The sequence below is a fragment of the Manis pentadactyla genome, chromosome 4, assembly GCF_030020395.1.
Source record: "Manis pentadactyla isolate mManPen7 chromosome 4, mManPen7.hap1, whole genome shotgun sequence".
In the NCBI taxonomy this organism is placed as follows: Eukaryota; Metazoa; Chordata; class Mammalia; order Pholidota; family Manidae; genus Manis; species Manis pentadactyla.
The window spans coordinates 148,956,464-148,969,653 of record NC_080022.1 but is presented as its reverse complement, the minus strand read 5'-3'; positions in this window follow the sequence as shown (position 1 = coordinate 148,969,653).

Below are 13,190 nucleotides of genomic sequence, written 5' to 3'. Positions count from 1 at the left end.
GACGCTGGGTATGGACTGAGCACTGCTCTCCTCCCTGATTAGCCTTGTTCCCTGCTTGCCGCCCTGACTTCGAGTGTTTAAAGACACACATGTCCTCTCACATAAACGAAGATCTCAAATCCAGCCCATGGGTAAAAGAGAGTACCTAGGCCCTTAGGCCCCGATTCCTGCTTTGATTTCACCTCATGCCCTTCTCCTGAGGGTGTGACTGTCCATCCCAGCCCCCCTCCTGTCCATCCTCTGCTTATGTTATCCATCTTTAAATATTCTCTATGTCATGGTTTTGTCTTTATGCATCCCCCTTTCTGAGTCTACCTCGGCTCCTATTTCCCCTGGGAAGGAAGTAGGGAAAAAAAAGCATCGTCATTTGTTTTCCCTCTTCTCTCCCTGCCCAGAATCGACGGCCACACACAGAAGTACAAGGAACAGACCCTCTGGAGTCAAGAAGCCACAGAGAGACTTTCAACAAAATCTTTATTAGCACCACCTTAGCCGTAGGTGAGCTGGCAAGCTGTGGAACTTCCGAGAAAGAAACACAACAGTGCCCGAGATTCCGGTCCTGCCTTGTTCTGAGTGGAACTTCCTCGCCCCCTGGTGGGCACAGCTGCTCCTGGTCTTCCAGAGCAAGTCACGGGGGACAGGGGTGTTTTCTCCTACCTTGATCATTTTGCACAACCTCCTTTCCTCACCTACCTTCTGACATCAGTACCGCTTGCTAGTCCTCCACCTGCTCCTTTAAAAGTGCTTCAGTGTGCATGGTAAATCAGCATGTACGACCGTGGACCTGTTTGCATTTGATGACTTCCGTATCTCCAGTATTCACTTTCATTCAGTTCATTTAATCCCCACCTTTTTCATAAAACAACATGAAATAAAAGTAATGAAATGGGAATAAAAGAGAGGGAAACAGGATGAGGGGAAGGGAGCAATGCATTTATATTGATAATCATGTTCATGCTCATCTTTGTCTCACATCTATGCTCACGACCTACTACAAGTTCATCTCACGTTTCCATGTGCCCAGCTCTGACTACAGGGAATAAAGAGGACACAGCGGGCAGAGCCCCTGCTCTCATGGAGCCTTCCATCTCACGGGTCAGGCACTGATAACGCCTTCTGTCAATATCACGCTCAGCCTCTTTGATTTCGGGGAGTGGAAGAGATGTCACCGTTCCCATGATAGGAAAGAGGAAACGGACTCAGAGAGTGAAGGACTCTGACCAGAAGGAGGGGGATCTGGGACTCAGACCCTGATCCCTGACCTCGTGTTCCCTCCACTCTGCCATCATGCTCACCAAGCTTCTCCACAGACCCTTTGTGGAGCTGTGACGCAGTGAGGTGGCGCGGAGATGCCACGCCAACTGGCTTTGACAAGAAGATTTGGCTCTGGGGAAAAGGCAACGCATGAGGGCTGGAGAGAGTGAACGGCAAGGAAGGGTGGTGGGAGACAGACCCTGGGGGAAGAATGAGGACCTGGCCTGAGACCCTGAGTGTCCCTGTGTGTGTCATCCAGGGGGCTGCAGAAGAGCCACTGGAGGCTGGGTTTCAAGAGCTTACTGGGGAAGGAGTAAGAGTGAGGTAAATGTCTGTTCCCTCTCTCTGTTAATACAAATGGACACATGCACATATGTATATGTGTCACCTTTCTCTGTGTCTGAATATGCATTTAATTTAGCAAGGATTTATTCCCTGCTAATTTTAGTCTGGGTGCTCTGAAAAAGCAGTATGGGAAGATAACAGTAAGGGAGAGGCATCATTTCACTCCTTTTAGAGGAGGTCGTGGAGAGGATGTGATCTCTTGCTGACCCGCGAGCTGGACCTGGGCAGTTGCAGGCTCCTCTGTCCTCCCTCATCTTTGGAGTGTACGTTCTGCTCACCAGTCCCCCAGTGAGAGCCAGTCTCCAGGTCACAACCTGAGAGAAAGGTGTTGGTTGAGACCATGGGACAGTATACATAATGGAGTCAAGGTGAGGCCTCTTTATAAACCTGTAAGATGCTGACAGGCAGGTACAGGGGTTGGCTTGTCTCTCGCTGTCACCGAAGTTAAGTGCCCTTGCTTATTAAAACTACCACCTACTGATCTGGAGTGGTCAGCCTCTTTGGACGCATATACATCTGCCCTCCATGTTAGAGGTGGGGGTGGGGGCAGTTTGCGAACGAACAATTGTACCCAGGCAGTGGGCAGGATCAGGGTCTGTGCATACTGCATAGAGGGCTCTGAACTGTGGCCTATAATGGTACATGGCATTGAAATGTCCAAGAAGTCCTTCTAATGTACAGATTGGGTTTTCATGGAGGAAAAGGAATCAACAGTCATTGGGAGCTGGCTTCTCACTTTGTCCTGTGAGGTTATCCTGCCCATTCTACAGACAAGAGACTAAGGCTTAATGAGGTTAAGTAAATTGCCCACGGCCCCACTACAGGTGTGGAAATGTGCTTCCGATAAGAGTCCAGGTCCCTGGATCATGCTGCTGACCGTGTCCCTCATGAGGCCGTGGGCTTCTGGGGTGAAGGATGGAGTGCTGGTGTCAGATGGCTGTGAGTTTAAGTCCTGATCCCAGCACACACTTGCGCTGTTTCTCTGAAGCATGCTATTTAACCTTAGTTTGCTCATCTATAAAATGGGGATAGTGAAGGTTCCCAATTCTTAAGGGTGATGGCAGGATCTGATGAGTCACAGCATATAAAGTGCTAATGTAAGTATCAGAAAAGCTCAGCAACTATAGCTGTCTTTATTAGCAGCATCATTATTATTAATACTGTTGTCAAAAGGAGACCCAGGTGACAGGGAGCCACACCCTGTGGACTTGTGATCTTTCTTTGGTCCCCATGCCACCGCCCCTATCCCCATGCCAAATGGGAAATGTGCAGCCGTGAACCAGGGTTCAAACAGGAGGGCAGATAAGCAGGCAATGTCAATATTCATAAGCGAGCATCCAGGGAGGTCCCGTGGACCAGATGGGACTCTCACAGGGGGTTCAAGGCCTTCCTGCTGAGATGGGTGGGGACACTGATAGGGTCATTTGCATCTGCCGGAAGGTCCTCCCTACCCCACAAGTGCAGTGATTTTGATCTCCCCTCTGTGGGAACACCACAGCACAAAAATCTGCACTTTAAACCTATGTCTCCTTAAGCCCCAAAAGAGCCTCATAAAAGAATCTTTATTTTTCTTCCAGAAGAAACAGTGATCAATCTCACCAGCTTTCAGCTGTTTTCACATCCATTTTCTCTTGACATATAACAGCCCTAGAGTATTGTGAGCTCATCTGACAGGTAAGGCATCAGAACAGCATGGAAGTTAACTCAGTTGTTTATGGTTTTCGTGCATTGGGATTAGTGGGTGGGTGTGCATATGTCAGATATCTCCTAACGGGTGTTAAATGTGCGTGGAGAAATGGAGAAGGGTTGAGGGGTCTGTTTGTCTGAACAGGAAATGAGAGAGGCATGGAGAAAAATGATCACATACCCCATGTCTGAGTAAAATCTAACATCCTTTCAATGTCCTGCCCCTGTCACAATGTAACGTCCCTGATATTTCTGATATCATTTCTCTCTTGTGTTGTCTGCCTCCCTACCTAGAATATGAGCTCCTGGAAGACAAGGACTTGGGGCCGCCTTATTCCACCAGTTTCCTAGCACCAAAACCAGCTCCTAACACATGGTAGAGAATCAATCAGTACTTGTTGCATTAATGAATTGAACCTTTAAAAACTCCATTTTGCTTCTTAATTTTTCCGAAAATGTCCCTGGGTCTTGTAGTCTTCTGTGTAAACAGAGATATCCAACTGGAGGTGAAGAATTTCTTTAAGAAGTAACAAAAAATGGCCTATAATGTCTGAATGCCTTGTTATATTATTGCCCACCTCCCTCCCAAACAGGAGAATTGTCCCACTAACTATAAGCATTTTGAGGATTGAGAACATGGCCTGTTGGGCATTATATCCTCAAAGGCTAGCAAAGAGCTCGATACATCAGTAAGGCTCAAACAATTTAGAAAAACAACAAGAACAAAGAAACAAGTCTTCAGTACCTATATGCCCTTTTATTCAAATATTCCCTGATTTACTCCCATGTGCCAGGCTCTTAGATACAATGTACACAAGGCAATCATGGCTGCCTCCCTCAGGCCCAGTGTAAGAAGTGTTTCTGCACAAATGAGCTTCCTACAGTCATATATTCTTTGATATTGCAAGACAGACCACAAGCCCTTTAAAAAGAAAAGAAAAGAAAAGAAAAGAAAAAAACAAGCATTAACAACTGCATTCCTTGTGTTTCCGGCCAATGTGGACCTGAAGACACTGGCAATTAGGTGGAAGCCATTACTGCAAAGCCAATTTGCTTCTAGAGTTACAGTTGTACTCTAGCAACCTGAGTTACACTCTGGAGAGGTCATTAGTTGCTGTTGACACATTATTGAGGGCAGTGGTGTTTTTTCCAGTCCAGGATGCCTTCAGTCAAGTGTGAAAGCAGGAAATGCGGGTCAAAATAATTAACCTCATGCGATTTTGGCAGATCTCCTTACAGAATCACCCAGATGCACCTAATGATTATGCTGAATAATATAAATGTATCCTGCTTTTGCGAAAGGTTTTTCTTTTCCTATCTGCTTTCCCCAGCCACCCACCTGCCTGATTTGTTTTTCCTGGCTCTCAGTCCATACATCTTTTGACTTGCTTTCTTTCCTTTATTACCTTCTCGCTTCTCACCCTTCACGGGTCCTATTGCCGTAGTTCTGCTGGAGTTTTCTGCACCATGATCCTCATGCCAGATCATAACTGTCAGGGGAAAACCAGAATTTCTCACTTTGTACAGGTTTTTCTTGACTGTGTTTCTGTGAAGTTGGTTTCACCAATCACAAGCCTGCGTTAATTCTACTCACATCCCAACAATCCCGTTTACCACTCAGTGCCTGAGGCTGCCCCAGGTCCCCATGCAGCATCCCCTCTGGCCAAGGACAGCATGGCTTTGGGAGTCAGCTCTGGGTTCAAATACTGCTTCCATCATTTGTTACTGTATGTGGGCCCTTGAATGGCTCATCTATGAAATGAAGAGACAATATTTACCAGATTGTGAGGAATAACTTGGAGAAGTATCTGGTTTCTCTTACAGTGTGAGTTTCAATGAGTGTTCATTCCATTTCCTTGTCCACTCATTCACTCTTCATTCAACAAACATGTCCTGAAATCCAACTAAATGCAAAGTGCTGTGCACTATGTAAGTTTTGTAACTGGTATGACCTATTTTGCCATTTTGGGGTACACTTACAGTCACATGTTTTTTTTGTTCTTGTGAAATGAGTCACTTGAGCCATCTATCCTAATCAGGATGAAGTCCAGAATCTTCCTCCCTCTTGATGTTACTTTATCTTCCCTGCCACATTCCCACTGCTTACCCAAAAATTGCAGGTCCTTGTCAGTGGGTTGAGTATCAGTGCAGTCCTCAGACTGCAAGTGCAATTGTTCCTCCTCACCACAAGAGGGCAGTGCTGAAGAACGGTCTCCTGCACATCCTGCGGCTCAGTGCTGACCTGGATCACTGTGCAGGCTGCAGTAGGGAAGCTGTGCTTAGTCCAAGGTTACAGTTCTAGCAGTTCACAAGCACACATGCTTAGCCACTGTCCCTAGGTCTGTACACCGTGTCAGGGGAGTCAGGAGCTAAGAAGCTTCCAGACTCTTTCACACACTGGGCTTCAACCAGGTCTTCACGACCAGTCCACATGGCCCTTCCTCTCCAGCCTGTGAGCTTGGTGAGGGCCATCACTGCATCCTGCTGATGTCCCTCATCACATGCCTTTAGGATCAGGGTCACCATCTTGGCCCCACTCCACCCTGTGGGCCTACGGGATCCCTTTGCAGACCAGGCCACACCATTTCAGGTCCCTGCCCAAGGAGAGAGAAGGTTCTGCTGAGTCTCAGTGCGTCCTCCAACAGCACACACAGGTCCTGTTGCCACCTTCCCACAGGAACATGGGTGCCTCCCACGGAGAAGGTCTGCTCCAAGTGTTTCCCCTGAACAGTGGCAGTTGTATGTGACCAGGGGCCCAGCCTTGGTTCTCGGAAATACAAACCAAAATAAAGCACTGCCTTGAGGAGCTTCCAATCCAGGCAGATGTCAGGTAACCCTCCCAGATCACTCAAGGAATAATTATGTCTCTATTAATGGACCAAATCCCACCTCATCAGGAATGGCTTATGGAAGACAGAGAAATCCTAGGTGCCCAGGAAACATAAGAAAAAGATGGCCACAGAGGCACATACAGGGAGCAGCCTCCCCGAGCACCCCTACACCATTTAAGCCACATCCACTGTCACCTCTACCACTGTCACCCCCACCACTGCCACCCCACCAGGAGACAGCCCTTCCTAGCCTCCCTGCAAGGGGAAGAAGGCTCCTGAGCTATAGCTAGGCTGTGGGTAGACCTGGACCAAGGGCCAGTTTCTAAATCAGTCTCCCCCTCCCACCCCTCACTTCCCATGAATAAACGTGCACTGTAGGAATAAAGGGATTGATGCCAAGGACACACTCTGCTTCCCCTGCCCCCCACCCTGCCCCCTACATACCTTCCCGTTAATTCACTTTGAAACTCAAGGCCTGAGACACTTCGGCCTTGAACTGTATTCTATGCTGCTGCTTCCTTTCGGGGAAATCCAGCAAAGTGCTGCCATGATGTACACACTCCAAATGCGGGAGAACAGGAGGGGGAAGGGTGAGTAGGCTTTGAATAAATAAGGCAGATGAGGCTGAGCAACTGTTGAAACATGAGGAAATTGCTTCTAGCAGTTTGGAGTCCTGGCTTTACTCATAATTTAACCTTGAATATAGTTTTCAGAAATCATTAAGTCCTCAAAGCCTTCATCTCCAGCAGTGATTTGCCATGATTCAGGAAGCAGGAAGTTAATCTGTTTGTGTATAAGGAGGTAGGTAATGAGAGACAAAACTATTCATTCTGCATTCCCTTAACAATCATTTACTGATGCTTGCTTAGTTACAGGTGCCGGCTGAGACCCGGGAGATCTGTTGCTGAACAAACACAGCCTCCCTCCCAGCAAGGATATTACAGCCTAGTAACAGGAAGGGACAAGGAATCCGCATGTTCAGAACCCCTCCTGCTGGCCAGTGAGTGTACCAGGAGCTTGTGTACCACTAACCCTCACACCAACCATGCCATTTTTCTCTGTTTTATACTTCTGTAAACTGAGGCTCAAAGTAGTTAGATATTTTACCCAAAGGCACATGGTTAAAATCAGAAGATCCAGAATTCAATCCACGATCTGTAATTCCAAAATCTGTTCAATTCTTAACACTTCCTCCAAGAGCCAGACAGGAATAAGGCTTTCCCTGCCCCGCCTTCTATACCAAGTCTGTTTCCCTGGGCTGCCCATGTAGGTAGTAAAGTAGGGAATACAAATGGTGGTGGTGCCTTAACAGGCCAGGATATTCTTTCTGACACCGTGTGACTAGATTTCATTTAATTAAAAATAATATTAAGACAACCAAAGGGAGGGGATAAAGAGATCAGAAGCCCCTTTGGTAAGGCAATAACATGCTAAGGACAGCAGTAGTTACTATAGCGCTCCATGTGAGCACTATGTGACTGCCCTTTAATCGTCACAGCCCTACAGGGAGGGTCCAGCATCACTCTCACTTTACAGAGGTGGAAGCCAAGGCCCAGAGAAGACAAGGGACTTGCCCAAAGTGATGTCGCTGGTGAATGGGGAAGCTGGAGTTTGACTGCAGGGTCCAAGGTATCAGAATGACAAACAGTATTTCTAAGGATGATGGGATAGATAGATGACAGACAGACACTGGTCTCAGGTACGCAAGGACCTCAGGGACTTGGTGAGGAAGAGGAGCCCAGGGCCCAGACTCCAGTGAGAGCTCTCAGCCTGCCACTCGGGCCACATAAAGGTGCACGGTCCCTGTGGAAATGCTCTGCCAAGACTGACCCAGCCCTTCCACCAGGGAAGAAGGTCAGTCGTCTGTAGATACTTTGCTGTTATCTGGGCACACATGTTTCTGCCAGCTGCCTTGACGATCCTGCCACCCTGACCCCAGTGATCCGGCTTAAGGCAGAGCAGAAAGCAGTTCCCAGAGCTGGGCTCTCAAAACTTGCTTACTCAGTGTGCACCCCTGGTGGGACCCCAGTGGGGCCACACCCCTATGGGTTCTTGGCGTTTTTCACCAGGGAGGTGGGGGAAGGTGGGGAGGAGCAAAACTTCAGTGTTTCAGGGTTTTCATCATCTCCGCAGATGAGGGTAGGGTACCTTGAACAGGTTCATTGGAGATGCTCTAGAGCCCCTCTTGCCTGTCTCACTCCTTAGCCTGTAATATCCTCAGAATGCCGGATCACTGCCCAAGGTGAACCAGTGAAGACGATACATGGGGTAACCATATTCAGTATCGAACCCCGGATATTTTGAAATGGCAAGGGGCACTGTTTATATGATGTTGGGATATAACGTAACATAAGCTGGTCCTAGACGCATGTGACTCTAAGGTCACCCCACTTATACAGGACCATCTACATCAGGCACTGCTCCAAGTGCCACGCATATAGGAACTCATTTAGTCCTCATGGCAGCCTTAAGAAGGAGGAACTATTATCATCTCCATTTTACTGATGATGAAACTGAAGCTCAGGTTCACTGGTTGGAAAACAGACACTGCTCTTAATCTATGTGCTCCATTTCTCCCTCCCCCCACACCATCCAGCCCCCAGCAAGAGAAAAGTTTGCCTTTTCGCTCACTCTGGCACTAAGATTGGTCTCTGCCAGAGACTTGGGGCAGAAGCGAAAGGAAGAAAAAGGAAAAAAAAATTTTGGGCAGAGAGGGGGCAGCCTTTCAGGTAGTCAAGGAAGGTGAGCCACAGGATGCACCCAAGGCAAATGTCTGGTCACCTGAGGCATGTTTGTGACTCTCAGGATTGGCACCTGGTGCTTTGAGGTCACAAAATGATAAAGATTCTTATATTCCTGCACCTGCTTTTGGGGATAGCTGTCAGAGCCTGAGGTAAGGATACAGTAGGAAGATATACACATGTCAGCCTCATATCTTCCCACCCCACCCAGTCATCCTCCTGTATCTTCCCAGGCAATGGTTCAGTGAAACCCAAGAAGCTTCCCAGTTGCCATGGAAATGGCAAGGATCCATCCAATAGGAAGTGAGAATGGTAGAAGCCGATTCTAGAACTTTCTCAAGCAACCCCTGAGCAATTTCTCCAATTACCCATTGCGTCAGGAGCCAAGGGTTTCTCTGGGTCATAGGAACAGCCCCAAGGATCTCAATATCATCAAACCAGCAGGCTGGTGACCACATTTCCACCCCAGCCCTGTCCCAGGTCCCATACACAGAGCTTGTCAGTTCCCATTTTCCAGCTTGATACCCACTCATCTTTCCACAGATCTAAAGAGCAGCTGTAGGGGGACCAGCACCCAGGTAAATTGGAATAATCTCATCCATGAAGAACAGTCTTATGTACCAGGCAGGCTCATTGCCTTTCTACCTAGACCTGTCACCGTTAGAGGGAATCGAGGCTCTGAGGACTAGTTACAGGTGGCACAGGGAAGTCTAGGGGGAAGATGGGGAATCACAAAGAGAGCAGAAGCATTGAAAATGACAACACTGAAATGGGAGCAAAGACGGAGAGGAAGGGGAGCAGGTCATGGGATGGGGCAGAAGAGCAGGCCCCAGTCCTGGAGCAACTCACTCCTTTTCTTGGACCTCTGTTCTTCTTCTGTGGAGATTGTTTCCATCTCCGAGATTTGGCATCTTTAAGGACACAGTGAAAAGGCACAGGGAGCTAAAAAAAAAATGTACCCAAAAAGCTTCAGAAATGCCCCCAGAGAAGCAGGGCCTAAGTCTTGGAAGGACACTGCAAGGATGCTGCCTTCCAAGTTTTCCTTAAGACTAGATGTGCCTCCTCCTGCCCTGTGTGTCACCCCCAGACTCCCTTATCATACATTTAAACTGTAGGGTCTTGGTCAAACCACCCACTGGAAAAGAGCCATTGTCCCCACACCTAAGCAGTACAGAAGCAGGAGTAAGAAACAAACAATCACTTGCAGACTACAGATTATCCCGGGTAAAACCCAACTTTGAAATTAGCTTGAGCTTAGAGTTAGTTCTGTCTCTTCATCTGTTTCTGTTATAAGTGTAAGAAACAGAGGGTTCCAGCTTCTATACCTGATGAGAAACCCAAGCTTTCCACTCCAAAGGTATTGCAAAGACTTTTGTTCACTTTGATGCCCCAGAAGTTAGCCTGGATGGTCCAAAGCCAAGACTGGATGTCCGGGCCCTCAACCACCCCTTTCAAGATAATTCTAGGCTTGGTGAGAAGGCCCTTCTACCGGTAACTTTCCCCTGATGTCTGAGGCCCAGAGGACAGACCTCTCTTCTGTCGGTCCCAGGGTGCAGTTGGAAGGTTCATTTGCATATACCTTCATTTATTATCTTCCCAAACCCTCTGAGACAGAGCATACCGAGACAGGTTTCCTCATTTTACAGAGAAGGCCAAGGTGGACAGAGAAGAGGAGATTTGCCCAGCATCACACAATTGATATATCAGAGCACTATATATATTTTTTAAATGGAAGTATGACCCCCAAACCTATGGTCTCTACCACTCTGCTTCCAGGTTTTGGGTCCTAATTGATGGGAAGAGAGGAAAGGGTGAGGGGATGGAGGGAGGAGTAAGTCAGGAGTAAAAAAAAAAAAAAATCAAAGAAAGAAAATACAGTACAGAAAGGATTTCTTGTTTATTTATATTGTTTATTTATTTCATATTGTTTATTCTGCACTGTTTCCTTGGCTCTTTTTTCTTGGCTGAGAGAATGCATTATTTATCCACCACACACAGAACTTTTGCAGTCATAATAAATGTCAGAAGGGGAGGAGAGAGTTATCTAAATCCACAGCTATATTCCAGTGCACTTAGGATGACATATTGAGTCTAATGGAATCCATTTGGAAACAAAATGAAGATATGAGCTTTGATGTCTCTTCTTTCCTCTTTCCTTTATTCTTTTGCTCCTTCCTTGTTTTGTTTTGTTTCACTATAAGAAAAAATGTACAAGCATGTTTGTATCCCTCCTGCACCCATTCTCCTTCCTCCCTCTGCTGACCCCGGTGCTGTTTGCATGCATCATCTGCGGAACCTGAAATGAGTCCTGTGACCCTAGCTGTCTCTCGCGTGTGCTTTCCCACCTCTGATTTTGTAACCCACTTGGATATCTTCAACTCTTTTCCTTTTGAATTCTCGAACATATTCATTTTCACCAAGGCAGTCAATACGTGCTCTCCAGCATTCGGAGGAATTGAGTTTGGGGATACCAAGGCATAAAAGCAAACAGATGGGGTGCTGTAGTTCCAGAAATGGTGGACCCCCTGGGCTGGTACTTGTCAGCTCCATGGTGCACTTCAATCAGTCACAGGGACATTGCATTATTGGTTCCTGACCTTTTCATCCTCCTCGGGTGACAGTCCCTGGCCTGATTCTCAGTCGTGTTCAGCCACCACGAGCTGTCAAGCTGGTTTGTCCGCTGTAGAGCTGGGCGACTGATGCTTTTACAAAAGATGCCCGAATATGTAGCTCATTACTTTTTCTTCCTCCTGACATGAGGGGAACGAACCTGGTTCAACAGAGGAGATTTAGAAGATTTTTGTTCCATTCCTGGAGCTTCACCAAAAACAGCCGAAAAGATAAAATGTTTTAATTACTGAAGCCAGAAAACTGCCAAAAGCCTCAGAACAACAAAGTATTCATTATATTTACTGAATACTATCTGATGGAGATGAGAGAACCTGGTGGGAGACCCTACATACACCCCATCTCTGGTGGGAGGACAATTTCCTAAGAGTAAGTGTCTTTGTTCTGAAATTAACATCCAGGGAAGCTCTGAGAGGAGTGACATTATCTGGAGTCTTCCACAAGCTACAGGACAGACAGACTCTGTGGGGAATCAATCCCCATCTGTGGAAATGAGAGGGCAGAGAGCCTTACGAGCCACGACGGCAATACATATTTCCACCTTCACAGACAACGGATCCACAGTGATGATACAGCATCAAATAAAAAATCAGATCAGTATTAGAGAAGGAGGAAGAGGAAGAGGAGAGGGAAAGAGAAGGAGAAGGGGGTGAAGAAAGAAGCTGGGTTCAGGGATAGCAAACAAACATTTCTTGTTTTTGCTAGGTAATTTAAATATACGTATTTTATTTCATTCTCAAGATAGTGCAAAATGGAAATTATTTTCTCTGTTTTACATATAATTAGATTGATTGGTATAGAGGTTAGAACATTTTAATACGGTCCAACAACTATAATAGACATTTTAACTCAAGTGTTCAGATGCCAAAAGCCATGCTCCTTCAGTTACGTCGTCATCACCACCACCATATTCATCTTCTTCATCACTGACAGGCATTGAGCAGTAGGTGGGACATCACTGGGAATGAGCAAAGTCTCCAGTGAATTATCACAACATCTCCGTTTTGCCCTGGAGTGAACCGGGGCTTGAAGAAAGCTACCTAACCTTCCCCAGAAGCTGGTACAAGGCAGAGCCCAGATGCGTCTGATTCCTTTCTTTTAATCATGCTGATCTACTGCCTCCTACCACTTCCGGGTAGACCCGTTGATTACTGCCCAGCACCCTTCCTCGCTGGGACTTGGGCTTCTCATCTACCAAATGAGCAGTTTGTGTTCCATGATTGAAGATTCCTTGCCAATCTGAGCTGACAAACTAATCTACTTGCAAAGCAGGAATAGGGAGGGAATGGTTTTGGTTTGGGTTTGTGGTTCTGAAATAACCTGTCTTCACTCTTCCCAGGAGAGCAGCAGTAAATATACCGATGCACAGGCGACAAAAGAAGCTACAAATCCTGTAAAATGAAATCACGTGGCAAAGGTGCTTATTCTAAGGAAAAGAATAAAACAGGCCCACAGGCATTTTGCTGTCCCTTTTCACACAGCTGCCCATCAGAGGCACCTCTTGGCATACTTTCAGAATAGCTGCTCTATTCAACCCAATGATCCAAGTGAACAATCTGGAGCTCAGCACAGTGACATCCCATAACCTGCACCCAGACACCTTGGATGCCCTTCCCCTGCTTACACGCACCCAGTCAGCCACCAAGCCACTGGTTTCATCTCTGCAGTAACCTACAATCACTATGGCATTTCCATTGTCTTTGCC